At 37.6% G+C, this 23,754-nt stretch overlaps 1 protein-coding gene across 1 annotated transcript in view; it reads left to right on the top strand.

Moving 5' to 3' along the window:
* Positions 1 to 22,905: 22,905 nt before the first annotated feature.
* Htr2c (5-hydroxytryptamine receptor 2C) overlaps positions 22,906 to 23,754 on the top strand; it is a 211,956-nt gene continuing 211,107 nt past the window's right edge. The window contains exon 1 of the mRNA XM_036174942.1: positions 22,906 to 23,467. The gene's annotated coding sequence lies outside the window, so the exon portion shown is untranslated. The remainder of the gene's footprint in view (positions 23,468 to 23,754) is intronic.

A 23,754-nucleotide genomic window follows, 5' to 3' on the forward strand; every position in this document is an offset into this window, starting at 1 on the left:
AGACTCACAAGACTAGCTTTCTTTTCATTCCTTCATTTTTCTCTTACCCCACTTTCGGGAAACAGAAAACAGAACTGCATATACAGTAAAATACAAGAAAGTCACCAGAGAAAAAAGTAGGTTCAAAAGAGACTAAAGAATGCCTTGAGCTCTTATCTCAGCTTTATCCTTGGCACAGGGATAGCCTGTAACCATTGAAAACAAAAAGATACAAACCCTTAGGAAGGGGGAGAGTCTTATTTTTCACAATTACTACATTATTACATCCAACTGTGCACTTTCAATAACAATAATCACAAGGCAAAGAAATAAGAGAGTGTGACAGACTCAGCTTCCTTAAACAACCCAGGCTCACTTTAACCACAATTAGCAATCAAGAAAATGCCTCAAAGACATGTCCACAGGAGGCCATTCCTCAACTTAGGCTACCCTTTACCAGATTTCTCACCTTGACAACCCACAAAGTCATCTTTGAAGGAATGCTTAAGGAGGATGAGGGCAAGCAAAAGGGCAAAAATCAAAGTTTCCTTTTTCAGTGTCCCTTTACCAGAAAATGACTCCCAAATTTAGGGTAGACCTTCATGTTTCAAATAATCTAATACAAAAGAAATTCATTTACAGGAATACCAAAGACTTGCATTTTAGTTGATTGCAGATGCAGTCATGTTGACAGCTAAGATTTCCCATCACAATCTGGAAAGATTCATTCAAACTAAAGTAGTAAATATGGCATTCCAAACAAACAGAATCTGAGGCAGTTTGTTGTTACTAGATGTACTCTTCAAATATTTGCATTATAAAGTAGCTTAAATTTACAACAAAGATCTCAATTTGAGTTAAACACATAGGCCAGAATTACTTTAACAATGGTTTATATCTTCACCTTTTGCATTTTAAAAAGCTGAGAAACGACATTGTTTAAAAATTAAGTTAAAATTATTATCCTTTTAGTTGGTGATTGCATATTTTTAAGATGATTCTAGACACCAATACACTTAAATCCTCAGTTCATGGCTTGGTGAACATACATATAGACAATAATTTTAACAGCAATATGTGAAGGAGAAGAGCAATGAAGCATAGATTTGTGGTTTACTCAAATTAAATTGGTATAAATTAAATGTAGACTGCTATAAATTTAGAATGTTAAGTGCAATCCCCATGATACAGACAAGCAAAACACTCTGCAGAATATATGTAAATGAAAATGGAGAAGAGATTTCAGCACTTCAAAAATAATCAACATGAAAGAAGGCAGTAATCTGAGCACTCAAAGAAAGCAAACATTACTGGTAAGAACAGATTTACTTTTCTGTTTGGTTCTTACGCCTATTTTAGTAAAATCACATATTTTATAGGTTTCTCTTTAGGCCATGGTTCATGAATTCACAGGTAAATTATGTAATTATTTTGTACTTATTTCTTTAAATTTGAATTTTTTTCTAAGACACATTCTTTAACCTTGCTGACCTCGAACTTGCTATGTAGACAATGATGACTTTGAACTTATTATCCTCCTACTTTCTTTTGTGCAGTGTTGAGATTATAAGCATGTGCTACCATACCCAGTTCATAGTACATTTTAGTCAGGAGGGACTTTCTATTCAGCCTAGTGAGGCCTGGTATGATGGCTTGTGAACTTGATTATATTTGGAATGAACTACTATCATGCAATGGAAGGTACTTGATGTGGATCTAGAGATGGGAAGACACATGCCTTTGATTTGGATCTTGAGGGGGACCACAAGGCCTATATAAGGACATGGAAGAAGGACTCATTTGTTTGTTGCCTGCTTGTTGTGTCTTGCTAGCACATCCTTTCCTTCAGTGGCATTAGAGCCTACTTCTTTTTATTCAAGCATAAACTGAAGACTAGCTGAGACATCCAGCCTTGTGGACTCAGCAACTACTGTATTCTTGGACTGTCAGTTCACAGCCAACTGGACTAGTAGAACTGCAGCCTGTAAGTCATTCTAATAAATCCCCCTTTTCTATATAGATTTATCCTATGAGTTTTGTTACTCTACAGAACCCTGGATGATACACCTGGTATCCATTATATATTCCAGACTAGCTTCAAGTTCATGGCAATCATATGTTAAACATCAGTGTGCTGGCATTGTACATATACTCTTCTACACCTGGTTTTTAGAAATTTTAAAATTTCTACACCTGGTGATGCAGACCTGTAATCCCAGATACTCCTTAAATTGTGGCAGATAGGTCAAAAGTTCAAGACATGGGCTACAGAAGGAGATGGTTAGAGTCCAGCCTGAGCAACTTAGTGAAATCCTGTCTCAAAATAAAAAGTTTTTTAAAAGGCTGTAGATGTACATAAATTCTTGCCTATAATGAATGAAGCCCTGGGATCAATTCCTAATACCAAAATATTTGATTCTTTGTCTTCAAACATTTAAAAATGTATTTATTGTATAATTTTAGCAAGTTTTCCAGGATAATTCAATTTTGGTTTGTAGGAGATAGATTAAATTTTAGACAGTAAGCCTTGTCCAAAACTACAGCAAAATTACTTTGACTTCTAGGATTAATCTAGAATTATTGCTATAGTTGGATTAACTTATTCTTCAGGTCAATCTTTGGACAAACATAAATATTAAAATAAAATGAAAAAACACCACACAAACCCAAAGCAATTAAAACTCAATCTTCTAATTCGTCAATAAAGTTTAACTGTTCAATAGCAATAGTAATAATTATATTACACCTTAAATACATGATAGATCTACGCAAGTTTTGGATACAAAATGGTCAATATCTTGACTGTCACAATGTCCCAATGCAATTCAACCTGGTATGAAAGTGGTGTAGTATACATCAGAGATAGTGACTGCCCAAGAGATAGTGAACATACAAAATAGGAATGAAGAAAGATGTTGGAACAATGTTTACCCTTAAAGATGGTCACATGGGAAGGAACATATCAAGTAATTTCACATTATAAGTGAAGTATGGCTAGAGACAAAGCAATGTTCAGTGAGAGTCTCCAAAGAGGGAGCAGAGAGAATGTAAGAACTAGAAAATGGGGAGGATTGCTGTGAAATGCTGTCCTCTCATTTCACTGTTGTGAACTAGCCAATGCAATAATGAAGAAGCAAAATCTGTCATTATATGCACAAGGCCTCCACAAGATTGGACCCTTCAACATCCCATCATGGATGAGGGTGTGAATCACACTCCCTAAGGAGCCATTGGCAGTTAGTGGTTGTTGGGGAGGAAGTATCATTTTCTCCAGAGGTAAACTGTCAGTGCTCTATTAAATAATTCCATATCATGCTCTTATGTGAAAATCCAATTAAATTCAGTGGGTAAGAAAACATGTAAGTAAGAAGAAATGGGCTAGCTGAAGTAGGAGGGACAAGAGAAACAACAACAACAACAACAACACACACACACACACACACACAGATTGCAAAGATTGTTTTAGAATCAACTTGATTAACTTGACACGACATCTAGGAGAGATGTTTAGATACTAATCAATGTGATATTGTAGACAAAATGGAACATGTAGCTGATGTAGAAGAGTAACACTGGAGGCAAAGAGAAAAAGATTTATTGTAGGAATTTCTCAGTTAGGATTTGTAAAACAAGTGAAAAATGTGATGAGATTATGGGAAAGGGACATATTTTTTCTTCTTGAATAAGTAGGTGGGGAGGGAGGTAATTTGAGATATTCAATTGGTTTGAGAGCCTTACAAATAATTTTGCTTCTAGAATGCTTTTTGAGATTTGGAAAATCCTCTCAATCATTTATGTGTTTCAGTAGAAGTCAGAATTATAGATCAAGAGTTTTTTACATTCCCCTGTAAAGGCACTTCTTAATTATCCAGTAATGGTGGACTCAAATGGTTGTAAAATGTAATACATTTGTGATTCTTATCCATTTCCCATTTCTGGTGATGGCCTACTACAATTAAGCAGCATATATATTATGATAAAATGTACATTGAATTATATGGCTGAAAGAAACTTCAGGAATTATTATCCATTTCTTTTTATTTTGAATTAAAACTGCACCTAGTGCATTCCCAGAAACATCATTATCTTCATTTAAAACTCAGGCATAAGTGATCAACAACTCCCTTGATAGCGTGCACAGGCATCTTCCTCGGCCTCTTGGAAGATGGTTCTATCTTTCATGCTACAGGGATAGTTCCTTCTTTCTATTCTTACAGTTGTGGAAATAAAGAACAGCTGTTTAATGCTAGTGACAGCATCAGCAGATGCAGTTTTGTTGAATACACATTTCAGATTTTAACTGAATTATGAACCTTGCAATATTTATGAATTTAAAGTAGGCAAGTACAATGTAGACTCATCTTAGTAGGTTTCCAACCCTAAGGAAGCGCCTTAAAACAGTGTTCATGATTTACAACATTAAAAGCTCAAAGCTCTGTCCTTAAATTACATTCAATGCATTCTAAAATGATTAAACATTTGGGACAATATATCTCAAACTACTTCTATCCAACTACAACTCATAAATTGGGTAATAGCAAAATATGAAAATACATTCTTTTTGCATTCCTAGCTTCTATATTGATCACCCACATTATTCAATACTGTATTCATGTACAGGAAGTATTGAAGATTTATGTGTATTTAAAATGCAATAATAACATGTTGTAACCATTTTATATGGTTCCAAGTAGTAATTATCACAAACTTTTATAGTCCTGAAAATCTAATATCAACCACTGATTTCACCAATGGATAATTTAAAATTTTAGAAATGAAGGAAAAAGATGATTAACTCTAATACAATTTGAGTTCTATTGCTGGCATTGACTAATTCAGTTTCAATTAAAATATTTTCTATTTTCAGAACTTTTTCCTAAAAAATAGAGATAACTGGTTATTGTTGGCTGAAGTCAGGCACTTCCAACTTCTTGCCTTCTTAAAATCCAAATGTGGTATAAAATAGAACATAAACCTTAAGGATGTTCCATTTGAAAGAAAATAATTTTGTTTATTTTCATATTTAGGTGATATTTATTGTGTGATAAGTAAACCAAACTGTAGTTCAGGTAATAAACATGTTTCTCACAAAAATATCCTATAAACCAAATGGCCATATAAAGGATAAATGGATATGTGCATGAACTGCTTTGTGCACAAAATTATTTCTGTGTAAACATTATTTCCTGTGTGAGAAATATAGAAGAGTGAAAGCCAAACAAACAAACAAAAATCTCACCTTAATACATAGGGAGGTGCTTGTTATTACTACAACTTGACATGCCATGTTTTATTGATATACATGGTTGACCCACCCTTTCCTAAGCAGAAATGGAGGAGGAGTGAATTAGGGGTTTGGAATAGCAGGGAATAGGGGGAGGGATTGGGAAGAGAAAAGTTGAGAAGGGAGAAGAAAGTGCAGCTGGGATGTAAAATAAATAAATAAATAAATAAATTTGTCTGAAAAAATCCACCAAAGAATCAAATGACTATTGCAAGCATTTCCAGTCCTCTGCATAAACTCACTAAGTTCTATTACGGAAATGTCTTTAAACATGTTTGTCAATCCCAATCCTGAAGAAAAACAGAGTTGGGCATATAAACCCAGATCTATGACATCTTCCTTGCTAGTCCTGGTCAAGTTACAAATCATCTTTGATATTTGGTATTATCATCCATAAAAGTATGTTACTGAGGTCCTCTTTATAGGGTTAAGTGCTATCTAAATGTTAAAAGGCATACCAAATATCTGGCATGTAATGGTAAATTAGTATCATTTTACTATAGCTTTATTCAGACTTATAAATCACATTATTCCCTAATTTTTTAATTTTGATTATTTAGTATTACATTTCTTACTGTCCCATTGTGACTGTAGTTTCCTTAAGTACATTAGTCACACATCTGAAGAAGCCCCATATTGACCATACATAAATACCTAGTTAAAAACAATGTTTCAAAGTCCATATTTATCTGCCAGTATTTTTCCCTTTATAAAATAGTCCTATTGCTGAAGACACCACATACTTGAGTCAGAAAGCATAGTAAAAACAAGACTGTACTGGCCATGAAGCTTCATCCCTACTGCATGTTTTTCACAGCAATGGAAGGGTCCATGCACACTAACAGAGGAGAAAAATAATCAACAATTTCACCCAGCTATGAACCATGCAAACTACAATAATTAATAACCTACCTGACAAGACCTGCTCACTGATACAATAGTAGCACAAATTTTATGGGGGTAACCAACTACTTTATGAGATGGAACACAAACTTGATACTGTCAATGAGGTCAAGAACTTGTGGCCAGAGAGGTCATGGACACTAGGCAAAACCTACTAATCTTGTTTAGTTAAATGGCAATAAAAATGTCTCCAAATTACGTACTGTTATACCTGTTTTTTAGTGCATCACTTAACTCTCATCATAAAAGCTTCTCCTTGAAGTAAATGTCATTTAACATATAGACCCACAACTGATCAATGTGCAATGAATAAGCCACTTTGGAGTTCTTAGCTTTAAATATAACACTCCTCCTCTCAAGACTTGGGGATCTATGCTGAAGAGGGAATGTTAGAAGTAGTAGATGATATCAGGGAAACAGTGATTTCCAAACACAACAAGACAGATGCATAGATGGACCCATAGCAATTGTGGCAGCATGCACAAACCCTGCACAAGCTCAAGACAGACAAAATTCCTGAATGGAGGAGGAAAGATAGTTGTGAAGGCCCACCTCAGCTACTGAGAAGCTGTTGACATTTGATTGCTGGGGATAAGGAAAAGTTGATTCTCTTTTGTTCTGGAACTCCTGGTGTATTGACCACTCCAGGGAAGTCCTCACTCCTAACTGAAGTCAGAAAACAAAACTGGACTCAGAGTAGAGTAGGGGTAGATGAGAGAGAGAGAGAGAGAGAGAGAGAGAGAGAGAGAGAGAGAGAGAGAGAATTAATCTGAGTAAACGAACAGGAACTTCAAATGCAAGTATAACCAATAGAATGCAAGAGATGGAAGAGAGGATCTCTGGTGTTGAACATACGTTAGAAGAAATAGATTCATCAGTCAAAGAAAACACTAAAACCAACAAAGTCATGACCCAAGTTGTCCAAGAAATTTGGGACACCATGAAAAGACCAAACCTACAAATAATAGGGATAGAAGAAGGTGAAGTATACCAACTCAAAGGCATAGAAAATATATTTAACAAGATCATAGAAGAAAACTTTCCCAACTTAAAGTAGGAAATGCCTATGAAGATAAAAGAAGCCTATAGAACACCAAACAGACTAGACTCCCAAAAAAGTCCCCTCGCCACATAGTAATTAAATAACTAAATGTACAGAATAAAGAAAGAATATTAAGGGCAGCAAAGGAAAAAGGCCAAGTGACTTATAAAGGCAAACCCATCAGAATAACACATGATTTCTCAATGGAGACTTTGAAAGCCAGAAGGACCTGGACAGATATAATGCAGACACTAAGAGACTATGGATACCAACCTAGACTAATATACCCAACAAAATTTTCAATCATCATAGATGGAGTGAACCAGACTTTCCAAGACAAAACCAGATTTAAACAATACTTATCCACAAACCCAGCCCTACAGAAAGCACTAGAAGGAAAATTCCAACCTAAGGAAGGCAGATACACCCATGAAAACTGCAGTAAACCCCAAAGAAGAGAAGTACACACACACTACCACCAAAAAATAAAAATAATAACAGGAATGAACAGTCACTGGTCATTAATATCCCTTAATATCAATGGACTTAATTCACCTATAAAAAGACACAGACTAACAGAATGGATATGAAAACAGGACCCATCTTTCTGCTGCATACAAGAAACTCACCTCAAATTCAAAGACAGACACCTCCTAAGAATAAAAGGCTGGGAAAAGACTTTCCAATCAAATGGTCTTAAGAAGCAAGCTGGTGAAGCCAACTTAATATCCAGCAAAATAGACTTCAAATTAAATCAATCAAAAGAGATGATGAAGGAAAGATCCGCCAAGATGAAGTCTCAATTCCGAACATTTATGCCCCAAACACAAGGGCACCCACATGTGTAAAAGAAACATTACTAAAGCTTAAATCACATATAAAACCACACACATTAATAGTGAGAGATTTCAACACCCCACTTTCACCTCTGGACAGATCCACCAAATTAAAACTTAACAGAGACATAATGGTCTTAACTGATGTTACGGCTCAAATGAACTTAATCAATATCTACAGAACATTCCACCTGAACAAAAAAGAATATACCTTCTTCTCAGCACCCCATGGAACCTTCTCTAAAATTGACAACATACTTGGCCACAAAGCAAATCTCAACAGATAAAAATCAATTGGAATAACCTCCTGTGTTTTATCGGACCACCATGGTTTAAAGTTAGATTTCAACAACAGAAAAACTACAGAAATCCTACAATCTCATGGAAACTGAATAATGCACAATTGAATCATCAATGGGTTAAGGAAGAAATAAAGAAATTAAAGACTTCCTAGAGATCAATGAAAATGAATACACCACATACCCAAACTTATGGGACACTATGAAAGCAGTGCTAAGAGGGAAATTTATAGCACTGAATAACCACATAAAGAAGCTGGAGAAATCTCACACTAGTGACTTGACAGCACACCTGAAAGCCTTTGAACAGGAAAAAGCAAAGTCTCCAAGGAGGAACAGAAGCCAGGAAACTATCAAATTGAGAGCTGAAATCAATAAAATAGAAATAAAGAGAACAATACAAAGGATTAATGAAACAAAGAGTTGGTTCTTTGAGAAGATCAACAAGATAGACAAGCCTTTATCCAAACTAACCAAAAGACAGAGAGATAGCATCCAAATTAACAAAATCACAAATGAAAAGGGGGACATAACAACAGACAATGAGGAAATCCAGAGAATCATCAGGTCATACTTCAAAAACCTCTACTCCACAAAACTGGAAAAGCTAAAAGAAATGGATAATTATCTGGATAGGTACCACATACCTAAGTTAAATCAAGACCAGATAAACCATTTAAATAGTCCAATAACCTCTAAGGAAATAGAATCAGTCATTAAAAATCTCCCAAGCAAAAAAAGCCCAGGACCAGATAGTTTCAGTGCAGAATTCTACCAGATCTTCAAAGAAGACTTAATACCAATACTCTTTAAATTGTTCCACACAATAGAAGCAGAAGGTATATTACCAAACTCCTTCTATGAGGCTACAATTACCCTGATTCCTAAACCAAACAAAGATACAACAAAGAAAGAGAACTACAGACCGATCTCCCTCATGAACATCAATGCAAAAATACTCAATAAAATACTGTCAAACAGACTCCAAGAACACATCAAGACAATTATCCACCATGATCAAGTAGGTATCATCCCAGGGATGCAAGGGTGGTTCAACATACGAAAGTCAGTCAAAGTAATACACCATATAAACAAACTCAAAGAAAAAAAACCACATGATCATCTCACTAGATGCAGAAAAGGCATTTGACAAAATCCAACACCCCTTCATGATAAAGGTCTTGGAGCAATCAGGAATACAGGGAACATACCTAAACAAAATAAAGGCAATCTACAGCAAGCCAACAGCAACATCAAATTAAATGGAGAGAAACTCAAAGCAATACCACTAAAATCAGGAACAAGGCAAGGCTGTCCCCTCTCCCCATACTTATGCAATATAGTACTTGAAGAGCTAGCCAGAGCTGTAAGACAACATAAAGAGATTAAGGGGATACAAATTGGAAAGGAAGAAGTCAAGCTTTCCCTATTTGCAGATGACATGATAGTATACATGAGTGACCCCAAAAGTTCAACCAAGGAACTGATACAGCTAATAAAAACCTTCAGCAACATTGCAGGATACAAGATCAACTCAAAAAAATCAGTAGCCCTTCTATATACAATAGACAAACAGGCTGAGAAGGAGATCAGAGACACATCACCCTTTACAATAGCCACAAATGATATAAAATACCTTGGGGTTACTCTAACTAAGCATGTGAAGGACCTATATGACAAGAACTTTAAGTCCCTGAAAAAAGAAATTGAAGAAGATGTCAGAAAATGGAAAGATCTCCCATGCTCATGGATAGGCAGGATTACCATAGTAAAAATGTCAATCTTACCAAAAGCAACATAGCCAACATTATACCAAATGGGGGGAACTTGAAAGCATTTCTTTTAAATCTATAGAAACTGTGGATAGTCTCTAAGACCATTTGTTGAAGAGGCTGTCTTATCTCCAATGTATGTTGGATGAAGCTTTATGAATTTTTTTTTCTGTCCTCTATTCTGTTTCATCTGTGCACACAGCTTTGCACCAGTACCATGTTGTTATCTCTTAGCCTATTTAGCATAGTTAGAGATCAGGTATTATAATGCCTCCAGCATTGCTTCTGCTTAGGATTGCTTTGACTATTAGGGGTCCTTTATGCTTTCACATGAGTTTTAAGATTGTTTTGCTTTTTTTTCTACTTCTGTGATGAATGTCGTTAGAATTTCTGAGCTCACGAAGATCCCTTCACAGTAGCTTCACAAAGTAAAATAAAATGGTTGAGAATAAAGATAATCAAAGGTGTGAAACATCTTAACAATGACAACTTTAAAACATTGAAAAAAGAACCTGAAGAAGACAGTGTAAAGCCTATGGATATGGATTGAGATCATTGACAGTGTGAAAATGGCTATATTACTGTAAGCAAGCTACAGATTCAATGCTATATATTGGCCTCATATTTCTCACCATGTGCCAAATTAAATTTAAAAAGTCAAATACCTTAATGCAAGACCTGAAACTGATAAAGAAACCAACAGACAAAATACTTTAAAATGCGAGCATACGGCAGGAGTTTCTAAAAATGACATAAGGAATAACCCCAAATCTAAAAATGGGATAGCATGAAATATAGAGATAAATACCCTCTAAAGAAATTACAACTCTTGAGGGGGAAGTATTTCTCCTTGGATAATTTATGGAATGTGATGTTTATAGTGCATAGTAGGCAGTGTTACCAGAAAAATGAGGTTAGTGAGGAATTCATTGTCTTAAGATGCTGGAGAATTTTAAAAAATAAAAGAAGTAGTAATAGGTTAGAAACAGCAATTCAGCAGGAAGCAAACATGGTTATAACTTGTTAAACAATTGACATATTCTGGTGTGCTTTTTAGCTATTAAGGAATTCTTGAAGCCAAGTGTGGTATCACACATCTTTAATCCTAGCCTTCAGGAAGCAGAGGCCCGATGATCTCTGAGTTCCAGGTCAGCCTGGTCTACATAGTGAGACCCTCTCTGAGGGTAGGGAGGAAGCAGGGGTGTGGGGGATTGAGAGACATAGTTACTAAGGCCTGCATTTAGCACTCAGGAGTGTAAGGCCATGGGCATCCTTGGCTTCATAGTGAAACTCCTTCCCCTCAACATTGAAACTAAATCGTATACATTATTGACTAACAAGTCCTTTAGTGCTTCTAAGTGTAGAAAGTAGAATATATTAGAAAATAAAGACTAACTTCCTCATTCATAGTCCTTAGCTATGTAGTGTTATTTTTTGGCCTTCACCACAGTTAACTGAGTCAGTCCCTTCACTCCTTTGAAATATAGAATGAGGTGACTCTCTTGTACATATTAGCTTCTATATGCAGGTATATATTAAACCCACCCCTGGGTTGGATTTGCTACTTTGGAGTCCATGTACGTTTACAAAAGGCCAATAGCATTTGGTTGTTTGGTTCCTTCTTGGATGTTGTATAGCAGCACCCCTTCCTATAACTTTGATGACACTTTTGTTTGTTAAAGCTTTGATTTTGCCAGTCTGTTAAGTGAAATGTGTTATGACAGTTAATTTGCACTTTCTGATATGTAATTTACATTTAATGCCATATTTTCCTATTTCCAAATACTACATTTTCTGTGGAATGTCTTAATACTATTGAATGATTGTTTTCCTACTGGCTCTGTAAGACTTATAACCCTTTTCTCTAGTGTGTGGTTATATTAGTGTTTTTGTTGTTGTTTTGCTTTTTTTAATGTCTAATTTGGGTTTGTAAACTTAACCAATTCATGATTGGAAGGCATCTGCTTGGGTGTTAATGCTTGTAAATCATTTTTTCCATTCCAGTATATTTTCACAAATTCCCCCTCCCCCCAAAAAAGAGAAATACAACTCTTAAATACAAAAAGATCAAATCATCCAATCAATGAAAGGTGTTACTGAATTGAATAAAAAATTCTTAAAGGAAATACAAATGGCTAATAAATACTCAAAAAACTCTTCAATTTCTTTAGCCATCAGAGAAGTCCTAATCCAAACTGATTTGGCTATCTTCAAGAAAATAAACAGGGGCTGGAGTGATGACTCCACAGTTAAGAACTCTTAACTGTGTTCTTTTTTTAATTAAGAAAATTTTTTATTTATTTTATATACCAATTACAAATCTCCTTCTTCCCTCCCCATGCCCCTCCAGTCTCCCCTTCCCCAAACCAACCCCCCATTCCCTCCTACAAGAAGTTAATGTCTCCCATGGGGAGTCAGCAGAGACTGGTACTTTCAGTAGAGACAGGTGCAAGTCTGTCCCCCTGCCTCAAGGCTGTGTGAAGTATCCCACCACAGGTAGTAGGCTCCAAAACGCCTGCTCATGCACCAGGGATGGATCCTGATCCTACTGCCAGGGGGCCCCTTAAGCAGGTCAAGCTATACAAATGCCTAGCTTATGCAGAGGGCCTAGTCAAGTTTCGTGGAAGCTTTACAGGTGTTGGCCTAAATTTCATGAGTACCCACTAGTTTGGTTTGGTTGACTACTATCAATAGTGGAGAGGGTGCCTGAACTGGCATACCCCAGTAATCAGATTGGTGAATTTCTCCAGTACTGATGGAAGCAGATGCAGAGATCCACAGCCAAATACCAGTCTGAGTTCCAGGAGTCCAGTCATAGAGAGATAAGAGGGAATCTATGAGCAAGGGGCATTAACTGTGTTCTTAAATTCTTAATTCCTTCCAGCATTTGCCTCCCATCACCCACACTGGGTAGCTCATAACCGCCTGTAACTCAATCCGGGGGATCTGACACACCATGTGGGAATTTACACACACACACACACACACACACACACACACACACACACACACACACCTTCTTTAATGTAAGAAAACAACAAATGCTTGCAGGGAGGGATGTGGGAAAAAAGAAACCACTACATACTGCTGATGGGATGTAAATTGGTAACCCACTATGGGAATGCACATGGAGGTTCCATAAAAAGCAGAACTTCCCAGCTATATATAAAGGATTCTAAGTCAATATTCAGCGGAAATTCTTGTACATTCGTGATTATTGCTGTACTCTTGACAAGAGATAAAATATGGAAATAGTCAAGAAACCCATCAGCAGATGAATGGGTACTGGAAATGTGGTACATATGCACAAGGAAACTTTAGCCATTGATAATGAAATCATTACAGACAAAGGAAAATGGATAGAACCAGATATTTTTATGCTAAGCAGAATAAACTAGACTCATAAAGACATATTATCTACTTTATCTATCTATTTATCTATATATACATATAGCATCTCTCTATCATCTATCATCTATTATCTATCTTCCTATGTATCTATCTATCTATCTATCTATCTATCTATCTATCTATCTATCTATAGCATCTGTCTGTCTATCTATCTAGCATCTGTCTATCATCTATCTATCTATCTGTCTTTCTATCGTCTATATATCTATCTCTGTCTATCATCTGTCTGTCTATATATCTATCTCTATCCCCTGTCTATCTATCATCTGTCTATCATCTATCTATATTTCTTTCTATCTTTCTTTCTATCTATCATCTGTCTATCTATCTGTCTATCATCTGTCTATTCAATGGATAGGAGGTGGAAGAGAAGGTCTAAAAGACTGGGAGGAACTAGAAGAGATAGTGGAATATGTGTGCTATGAAAACAGAAGGTATTATTTAGAGAAAGTTGGGGACCAGCAAGAGGAAAAGAGGAAGGACAGGAGAGAACAGAAAAACAAAGAAAACTGAGGAAACTTGTATCAAGTGTGGACTGAAGCAACTGCAAATAAAACAAAAACATTGATTGGGAATTTTTTAAATTATAGGGAAAATATAATAAAGTTGACTCAGGCCATTTTATTTCAAGATTGGACTATTACTAGGTGGTAATAGGCAAATAGTCATTGCGCTGTGGGCTTTTGCTTCAAATTATGCTCTACTTATAGAATTTCTATGCATATCAGTCCAAACATATTCATGGATTTCTTTTGGTAGTAAAAATATTAAGACAGTACACTTTCTATAAATTGCTTTCAGGGCATCATAATAACTGAGCTTTTTTACCCTTTAAACCTGGAGAGATGGAGCACTTTGCATTTATTGGTGAGGGAAAAGATCAGTTTGATGTAATATTAAAATCTGTTTGGAATTTCAAACTCATTGAAACATCTGCAAACTGAGCATGGAAATTTTTTCTTTAGTTTAGTATGTTTCCAATAATTTAACAGAAGTTAGTAAACTAATGGTTTTAGGCTAAAGAATAATGCATATCTAAATTCTATGAAAATATGTCATGATGAGAAGAAACAGAAATAAAATCTGATAAAATGATTAACATTTCTGTCAACAGAGTAAGTGATTGGTCCTTGTTAATCAGCTAAATAATTCCTATTGTTTAGAATCCTGAAAGTGATGGAATAAATGATGAGGTTGTTTTGGTATTTAAAGTACTGGTGATAGTATGATTTTAATAGCAGTTTCATTGTTTTACTATATCTAGAATCTTCCAATGCTCTGATTTTTAAGAAATGGTAGATGTGAAGGCCTTTGAAAAACCTTCACTTCTATACAGATGTTCTGACATGAGATATGGTGTTTGTAAGCCACATTATCCAAGTGAATTAGCTCACCTCATTTGCTTATGTTATTTTTCATGGAAAGTTTAGGTGTCAACAAAGAAAAAAATAATATAACTATGTAAATTTGGTTATTATTGCTTAAAATTTTGTGCTCAGGATTTTTTAGGTAGCATTTCTCAATTTAATGTAGCATTCTTTATTTACGATCGTATCTAATGAATATAAGGAGGAAGGCAACTTTTTTAAAACTACCAAAATTTCTCAACAAAGGATATTTTAGGAGAATAAAACTGCATATTGCAAGCATTAATGATAAGCTAAATCCACTTTTGTCTTTGTTATCCAATCTTTAAGGCAACTGTTAATAATATTCAAAGATTTAAATATTCAAGCTGATTTTTTTTTCTCTTTAAATCACAAATACTTGTTTAAAGAGCCCTTCACCACCTTTGAGATGTTTTTGGTTCCCATGTGTATTGGAATTACAAAATGTGTCTGCTTAATGTGCAGTGTACTCATTGCAGCCTTAGGGAAATCAAGAAACAACAGCTCTCTGAACTAGGCTTAACTCACAGCATTCTGAACAAGTGGTTTTACCTACTGTAACTCAGCTGTATGTGGTGATAAATTACTTATTGACTTGTAGAAGTTATTTTCTGAATCTCAATTTAAAGTTTATCTTTTAAAAATCTTGTAACACTGAATGAATTATGAATAATAAGTGCTCTATTATTTTACTTGTATGTGTCAGTGTGGTGTATTGCATATAGTGTGTGCACATTTGAGTGCAGGTGCATTTGCACAGGCCAGAGAAAGACATCATGTGGTCTTTCACTCTCACCATATTCTCTTGAGAGTCTATCATCAAATCTGGACTTTGGCTGATGGCTAAAAGTCACAGAGGTCCTCCTGTCTCTGCTAGTTGTAGAGCTGGGGTTACAGATATACATGCTAGCATATCTACTTTTTGATGTAAGTGCTAATATCCAAACTAGAGTCCTCATACCTGTGGAATAATGTTCTTACCTATTGAGCTGCTGTGGATATCGCTCTGTATAAATAAAATGCTGTTTGGCCAGTGGCCAGGTAGGAAGTATAGGTGGGACAAGAGAGAAGAGAATTCTGGGAAGTGGAAGGCTGGGGGAGACATTGCTAACTCCTGCCATGAGAAGAAACATGTAAAGACACTGGTAAGCCACAAGCCATGTGGCAAAGTATAGACTAACAGAAATGGGTTAATTTAAGATAGATGAAGTAGATGAGAAGAAGCCTGCCATGGCCATACAGTTTGTAAGCAATGTAAGTTTCTGTGTGTTTACTTGGTTGGTTCCGAGCATCTATGGGCCTGGCAGGTGAGAGAGATTTGTTATGACTGTGGGCTAGGCAGGAAAACACTAACTAGACTGAGCCATCCTCTCAGCCCCCCAAAATAATGACCATTGAGATATTTTAATGAAAGAATAGAGTCAAGTAAATACAATTACCTCACCTATACAACAACAGCATGATGAGGTCCATATTTTCAAAACTGAGCCCTACTTTCTAAGCTTGACCTGAACATACTCTGTAACTTATTCTTCACTCCAATTTATAGCATCATAGTGAATTGTAGCACTTCTGACAGAAAACAATAGTATAATTAGAACTCAGTTCAAAGGCTTCTTTGTGGTTAGTCTGAACCCCCTGCCAATTTGTAAAGTCACACAAAATGACTACCTGTGAAATACAAGCTGCCCAACATATTTTACTTGTGCTTCAGTTTATTCTCTATTTCAATTCTTAGTGCTAGAACACTTTTTTGTGCGAATTTCAAGAGTCTTAGACAAAGAACCTGAATAAAATTAAGTTCATAGACATGCATTACAAAGCTTAACAAATGAACTTACCTTTTGTTTTTGAAAGTTCTCAACCTTTCTAATGTTGTGACTTTTAATACATAAAGTTCCATATTAGAGTGATGTTGCTACTTCATAACTGTAATTTTGCTTCTGTTGTGAAATATAATGTAAATATCTGTGCTTTCCAACGGTCTTAGATGATCCTTGTGAAAGGGTCCTTTGATGCTCAAAGGGGTCATGACCCATAGGTTAAGAAGCACTAGTTTAAAACTAACATTCACTGTGTGTACATCAAATTCTCCATAGTAATGTTTTGTTGATGGATTTTAACTATAAACTAGTATTTTGGATTTGATCATTTTATAGAGTATCCTACACTTGTAAAAAAAATTATGGTATCTCAGCATAATACTTTCTGCTTCCATGACACCAAGCTTCCAAGTCTTCATTTTTCATGAAAGCCAGTATCTAGTAAGGGCATCAAGCTCAACAATAGTGCTCCAGATACTGGACGGAAGGTGATTTTCTTTTTCTTTTAGCAATGCCAAATCTATGGCCAACACAAAATGTTTAGTTTCGTTGATCTTCATTTTACAGAAAGCATATTATTTGTAATCCTTTAAAACCAGACTGAAATATCTTTTATGGATATTCCAAAAGTTAGGATCAAAACTATCACTTTTTGTTTGTTTGTTTTGTTTTGTTTTTATTCATTGGTCATGTGTTTTTATTTCCTCACATGTAACTCTCCACTGTAGCACATTCCCTAAGAGACAGACCATGTTAGGGTGAAACATGTTGGTATTAAACAACTCACTACATCCAGGAAAGGCTTATTCAAGCTTGAGTCAATTCTGAATGAAAAAAAAAAAACTCCAATTGAGCCAAAAACTGGACTTCACCACTACTTCCAGTTTTGTGCTCTTTAAGGCTGGCTTTGTGATAAGCACTATCTATGTTGAGCACTAAGGGATATGCTATAAATGAAATGAATAGTGACCTTGTAAAACAAGTAAGTTCCTTGTTGGTTAGAAAATCCTCCAAATGTATCATCATCTGACCATAGGGAATTATGACACCTAATTCCTCACATAACTTATCTCAGCACTTCACTGGCTTGAACCTTCTTTTGAATGATCTCTTGTCTTCTGATGTAATTCTTAATGTCCCTAGAAACACACAAAGTTCAGTTGTACCCTGACTCTTTCCATAAAAATTGCAAAGGTAAGAATAAAACTAAGCTTCTGAGCAGCCATACTGCAATGCCAGCTTGACCTCCATGCCATTTAACAATCCAGATTTTTAAAAATATGTTTCCAAATTCTGGGATCCAGATTGGTGCAGAGAATCTCAGTACCACATAGCATTTCAAATCCGTCACTACTAAGTTTCATCTTGGTGAGTCAAAATTGATGTAACCTTCTGGTGTGATAGGCTAATTTTGCAAGCTGCTTTGAGTTTTTTTATTCAGGCTATTGTGAATTACAAGTTGTACCTTTTAATACTAACTTCTAGTGCCAATAATTAGCAGTTGTCCTTGTTGTCTGTATCTTTTGCAATCAGTGCTAGATTATATTTGGGAAAAAGGAGCAGAACAAAAGTATATGGCTACATGCTAGTTTTTAAGATTGGGAGAGAAATGGGGCAGGAGAGAGGGAAGGAGAAAAGGCATGAGTGAAGAAGGAAGGGGGAGAGTGGGAAGGAATAAAGGAATGAGGGAAAGGAAGGAAACAAGGAAGGACTGCTTCTCCTGTAATAATCTGATGGTATTAGTTATATATCAAGAAAGTGAAATTTGTTACTCTATAGATAACTCTCCAACCTTTGGTTGTATGGTAAAATGCCCAATTAGTGCAGGAATGGAGATTAAAGATCGAGCTGTTTAGGAAGAGGCAAGTAGGATGTACAGGTAGCACAAAAGGTTGTCAACAGGAAGAGCTGAAAAAGAAATCACTCCCGCCTTGAATTTTTAGTTTCAGTAAGAATTATAATCACTACCTTTCTCATTCTAAGAGGTTATGGTAAAATCCATGCCCATAATGTAAAATGCATTCACCATAACACGAATGTCCTACAAGACAATGCATATTTCTCTAGGGAACCGACTTCAAAATAGTTTCCAGCTTTTTGTCCTTGAAGTTTCCAGATTTTTACCCTCAAAGTTGAATGCATGGCTTGTCATTTTTAAAAACATTTGTTGAGGCAGGAGGATCAGAAGTCCAAGATCATCCTTTGTTGCACAGCAATAATGAGGCTAGAATGAAATAAAATAAGATAAAGTTCTACTAGTAGCCTCACTAGGTATTTGATTACCAGAAGATATTAGATAAGGTTAAATTCATTCAATAGGATTTCCTGCAAAGAAGGAGCACAGGTTTTTAACCATAACACCTTCTAACTTTGTCTGAGAAATGGAAAAATGTGGCTGAGACCTTCCTTCTCCACTCAAAGGCTTTTAGATTTTCTCCTCCATTTAGTGAGTGTGTCACAGAACCAGAGTTGATTGTTGCTTTTCTCTTAAACTGAGTGTCTGACTAAAAGGCAGCATGATCAGAGACTGCCCCCTGCCTTCCTACACAGCAATAGATCTCTCCTGATGTTTTCATTTAAAAAAAAAGTATCAACCAAAATTTAAGACTTCAGGTATAACCTGTCTATATATGATATATTTTATCACTCAGTGACTCTGAATGAGGAAAAATAAGAGACATTTGCTGTGTTAAATACTACAAAAGATTATCTTCAGACATTCCATGCTCCAATAAAGGGATCTGATGCTGGATTTTTTTTTTTTTTCAGTTAAGCAGGAGAAAAAAGAAAAGAAAAACAAGAAACGTCAAAAATACTATTTAATAAATTAAAGAACTTAAGAACTCTAGCTTTAAGTTTGTTTTAAAGCATAAAAATATGTGAATAGAAGGATTATCAGAATGTCTTGCATCTATATCCTCTGGGAATCAAGGAAATTATAAAAAATGCGCAGGTAAATTTCATTTGCCTTCTTTGGATCTGAGGAAGTAACACTTTGCCCTGGAGTATTTTGCTACAATTGGGGTGCTCATTTTGATATCTGTCTCACCCTCTTTTTGAGAAGTGTTTGCAATATAGGGCTCAAGAGGCGAAATAATAATGACTAGTAATCTGTCCGTGGCTGGAATTTATAAGAAACTCCTCAAAATCTCATATGATGAAGGATTTACATTTACATTCTTCCTGAATTTCTAAATCAAGACAGAAGAAATCTCCCTGGGAAGACACTTAGAGGTGAGAATTGGGGTCTCTTCAGGTTCCCTGGTCAGTTAGAATTTGCATCAAAGTGGAGGAATTTACTCCAAATGACTCTCTTTTGTTCCCCCAAAACAACTTCCCTAGACTTAAAGAAGTGTCAGAAATACAATGAAGACCCAGGCTAATCCTTCTGCCCGCCACAGATGCCTGAAAACTCCTCTACAACTGAGACGCCTGAAAGAGCATGAATAGAATTCACTTTTCCAAATTTCACGTGTGTCCTAAATGTCTCCCGCAAGGTGTTTATTCTCCCTAGCCAGTATTTCCCAAATCCCCACAGCTCATCAGATCGGCAACTCTCAGCTAAGCAGTTGCCTAGAGAAATCAGACTGGCTGGATGTGCCCCAGTCGCCTGGCGGAAATCAGCGGTCAGAATCCGGCTGGCCTTAGCGAGAGCGCCGCTCAAAGGCAAGCTTGCCTGCGGGTGTCAGGCTACTCAAACTCCTAAGCCTAAAAGCGCTTTCAGCACACTGACGAACTTTCTATCCATCCTATCACAGGGCTTCACTACTCATCTCTCATCCAAACTCTTCTTTTACCCCAGAATGGAGAGAATAGCCTAAAGAACATAAAAAGGATAACCATCACCCTCGTTGCCCTTGTCCTCATAATCACACTTGCTGTGGTCCATTTCTCCTAGCCGGTATCCTCGGGAACTGACAAAGGAGACCAGGTTTTGGTTGATGATAGTATCTTTCTCCCAGGCCTCAGTGAGATATTTTTCCATAGTAAATATTTCATAGAGATTCATATTTACAATTTTGAAGTAAAACAAACGTCTACAGCTTCCAACACAGTCAACAGAAGTCGCGCTAGAAAAGAAAGTATGAAAACATTCCACATTTGCTAGCATTAAAAAAAAAAAAAAAAGACACGTGGGAAGTTTTAAAAGAAGAGTGCTTGATTATTTAAAGAGGATTTATAAAATACTGTTCACTAACAAAGCGAGTCTGCAGATGCAAGTGTGGTGCAGTCTGCGGACTTGGCAGCGCTGTCTGTCGCCACCACCTGTGTGGCAAGCATCATACAGGAGCATTCAACAGATGCTTCAAGCAAACTGTGATGGATTTTTTTTTTTTCTTGCGTTGGGTTAAAAAAAAATCCCACGCGTGGTGGACAGTATGTTCATTGCCAAATTAAATTTCAAGGCCTTTCAAAGTGTTTGAATTTATTAAATATAGAATCTCAATCCTCATACGCCCTTCTTACAATACAGTTAAAGCCCTTCCACAAATCTAGACGCGTGAAGAGAAGCATAGGGCACCAGGGCACCCAGAATAAAGAGGAGACCTAACTCTTCTCATTTCTCCCAACTCTTCCTCCATTCCCGGGTTCTGTAGCTACTAGGGTCAACAGTTCCATAGCTGTAGATGGATGCCTTCCTGTCAGCATTTTTCTGGGTTTGAGCCTTCAAACCACTACATTCTACCCTTTGCCTTCTCTTCTATATAATCACGGCTTTGCTCTTGGGTCCCAAGTAGTTGTAGTGGTCTCCATCTGTTGCTCAAATCCAGCTGCCTCTGAGCAGTGGGGAAAGTCTCTATTTCTCCAAGCAGCTGTTCATTGCTGCAGAAATACAGAGATACCCTCCCCTCCGCCCCCCCTCCCCAAAGCATCTCTATTTATTCCTTCTGTTCTGTTCTGGGTTTTTGTTTGTTTGTTTTTTCTCTTTTGTCTGCGAGAGGTATCTCCACTCTTGGGCATGGTTTTGATGTTACTGGGGGCGTCTTGGTCAGGTGGATCAACCTCTACAGTGCAGCCTGGACACAGCAGGCATCTGCCTGGACAGCAGCAGTTCAGTGTTAATGGTGAAGAGTTTGGCTTGCTAGGCTTCAGCCGAGTGTACAGTCAGTTGTCAAAAAGAAGTTTGTTTTTTGGTTTCTTTTTCTGTTTTTTTTTTTTTTTCTTTCTCCCCTGACCTTACTTTCGTGTTTATGTCTTGATAGCCTTTGCAGAGGCTGGGAAACTAACTGTGCCTCCTAAATTCTGTTGGAGATACTTTCAGCTCCCAGAGAAAGCCGAATGAGCTACCTTCAAGCTCTATTTCGAAGCCCTTAGCAGGGTATGTGGGGTGGCAGCAAGAAGGAATTAAAAACTGCCTTCTTAGGTCTTGAAAGCCAAGGGTTTTTCTTTCTCCCTTTGCATTTAAGAGTACGGGCAAGGGTAAGGAGGCTAGCCACCAAACAGGGTTGTGGGCTTTAATATCTGATCCTGTCATTTTGTCAATTGTTCCTGATGGAGAGAAGAGGGAGAGTAGGAAGGAGACCCTCAAAAAGAGTTTCAAGAATCAGTAAAATGTATAGTACTTTGAAAATGTGTTACAGGAACTAAAGCCCATCTCTCTCTCTCTCTCTCTCTCTCTCTCTCTCTCTCTCTCTCTCTCTCTCTCTCTCTCTCTCTGTGTGTGTGTGTGTGTGTGTGTGTGTGTGTGTGTGTGTGTTTCTGCCTCTTATCTCTCTCTGCCTCTTTCTGTGTGCTTCTTTCTGTCTCTCTGTCTACCAGTTTCTGTGTGTCTGTCTCTGTCTCTTTGTGTATCTCTGTGTGTCTGTCTCTGTCTCTCTGTCTGTCTCTGTCTCTCTCTCTCTCTCTCTCTCTCTCTCTCTCTCTCTCTCTCTCTCTCTGCAGTATGTGTTTAATTTCAACCTTTGATGGTCGAATTTTGAAACTGTCCCCATGCCATATCTGGTGCCATAGATGACTTCAGTTTCCCTGGGTCCCGAGCCATATGAATCAAGTTAATCACTTCCCCACCCACGCCACAGGGTCTCACGGTTCCCTGCCAGCAGATTCCAGACGCACTAAGATTCTGGTCCAAACAGGCCCGGAACAGTGTAACCCTGGGCACTGATTGGCTCTCCTTGGCTCCTCGTTGGCTCCTCCCCTCATCCCTGGTTTTGCCTAAGAGCCCTGTGCAGCCTCACTGGCTCTGGGTAGGCGCTCTGGTGCTCACCGAGGTGGCTTCCTCGGGTGCACTGATCTTTATGATTGAGCCCTTGGAGCAGCAAGATTGTTAATCTTGGTTGCTCCTTTGGCCTGTCTATCCCTTACCTTACTATTGCATATGAACTTTTCTTCGTTCTGAACATCGATTGTCGTCGTCGTCGTGGAGATCGTCGTGGTGCTCCGGTGGTGGTCTTCGTCCGCTTAGAATAGTGTAGTTAGTTAGGGGCCTTCAAAGAAGAAAGAAGAAGCGATTGGCGCGGTGATGCTGGAGGTGTCAGTTACTATGCTAGAGTAGGGTAGTGAAACAATACCAGCCAAACCTTTCCGGGGGGCGCAGGTTGCCCACAGGAGGTCGACTTGCCGGCGCTGTCCTTCGCGCCGAGCTCCCTCCATCCATCCTTCCTTGCGGCGCGCAGCGCAGAGCAGCGCACTGACTGCCGCGGGCTCCGCTGGGCGATTGCAGCCGAGTCCGTTTCTCGTCTAGCTGCCGCCGCGGCGACCTGCCTGGTCTTCCTCCCGGACGCTAGCGGTAAGTTGGAGCCCCCGGGCGGCATTGCTAGCTGAGACCCTAATGGCTTGTGCAGAGGATGAGGTAGGGGAGCATAGACAGGTCCCGATGGTGGCAGCCTGCAGGACCGCACTGGTTCGGGAGGATGGTTGGAGCGACTCAGAGCGCTCAGATCGCGGGGTGGGGTGGGGGGTTGGGGTCTCTGGAAGAGACAAGAACGTAGGTTTCACTAAAGGAGCACTGGGAGTCTCGAGGAGGTTGGAGGACCTGACTCGAGATGTAAGCACTAGATGGAGGCAAGGATCTAA

Source organism: Onychomys torridus, chromosome X (assembly GCF_903995425.1).
Source record: "Onychomys torridus chromosome X, mOncTor1.1, whole genome shotgun sequence".
Taxonomy (NCBI): domain Eukaryota; kingdom Metazoa; phylum Chordata; class Mammalia; order Rodentia; family Cricetidae; genus Onychomys; species Onychomys torridus.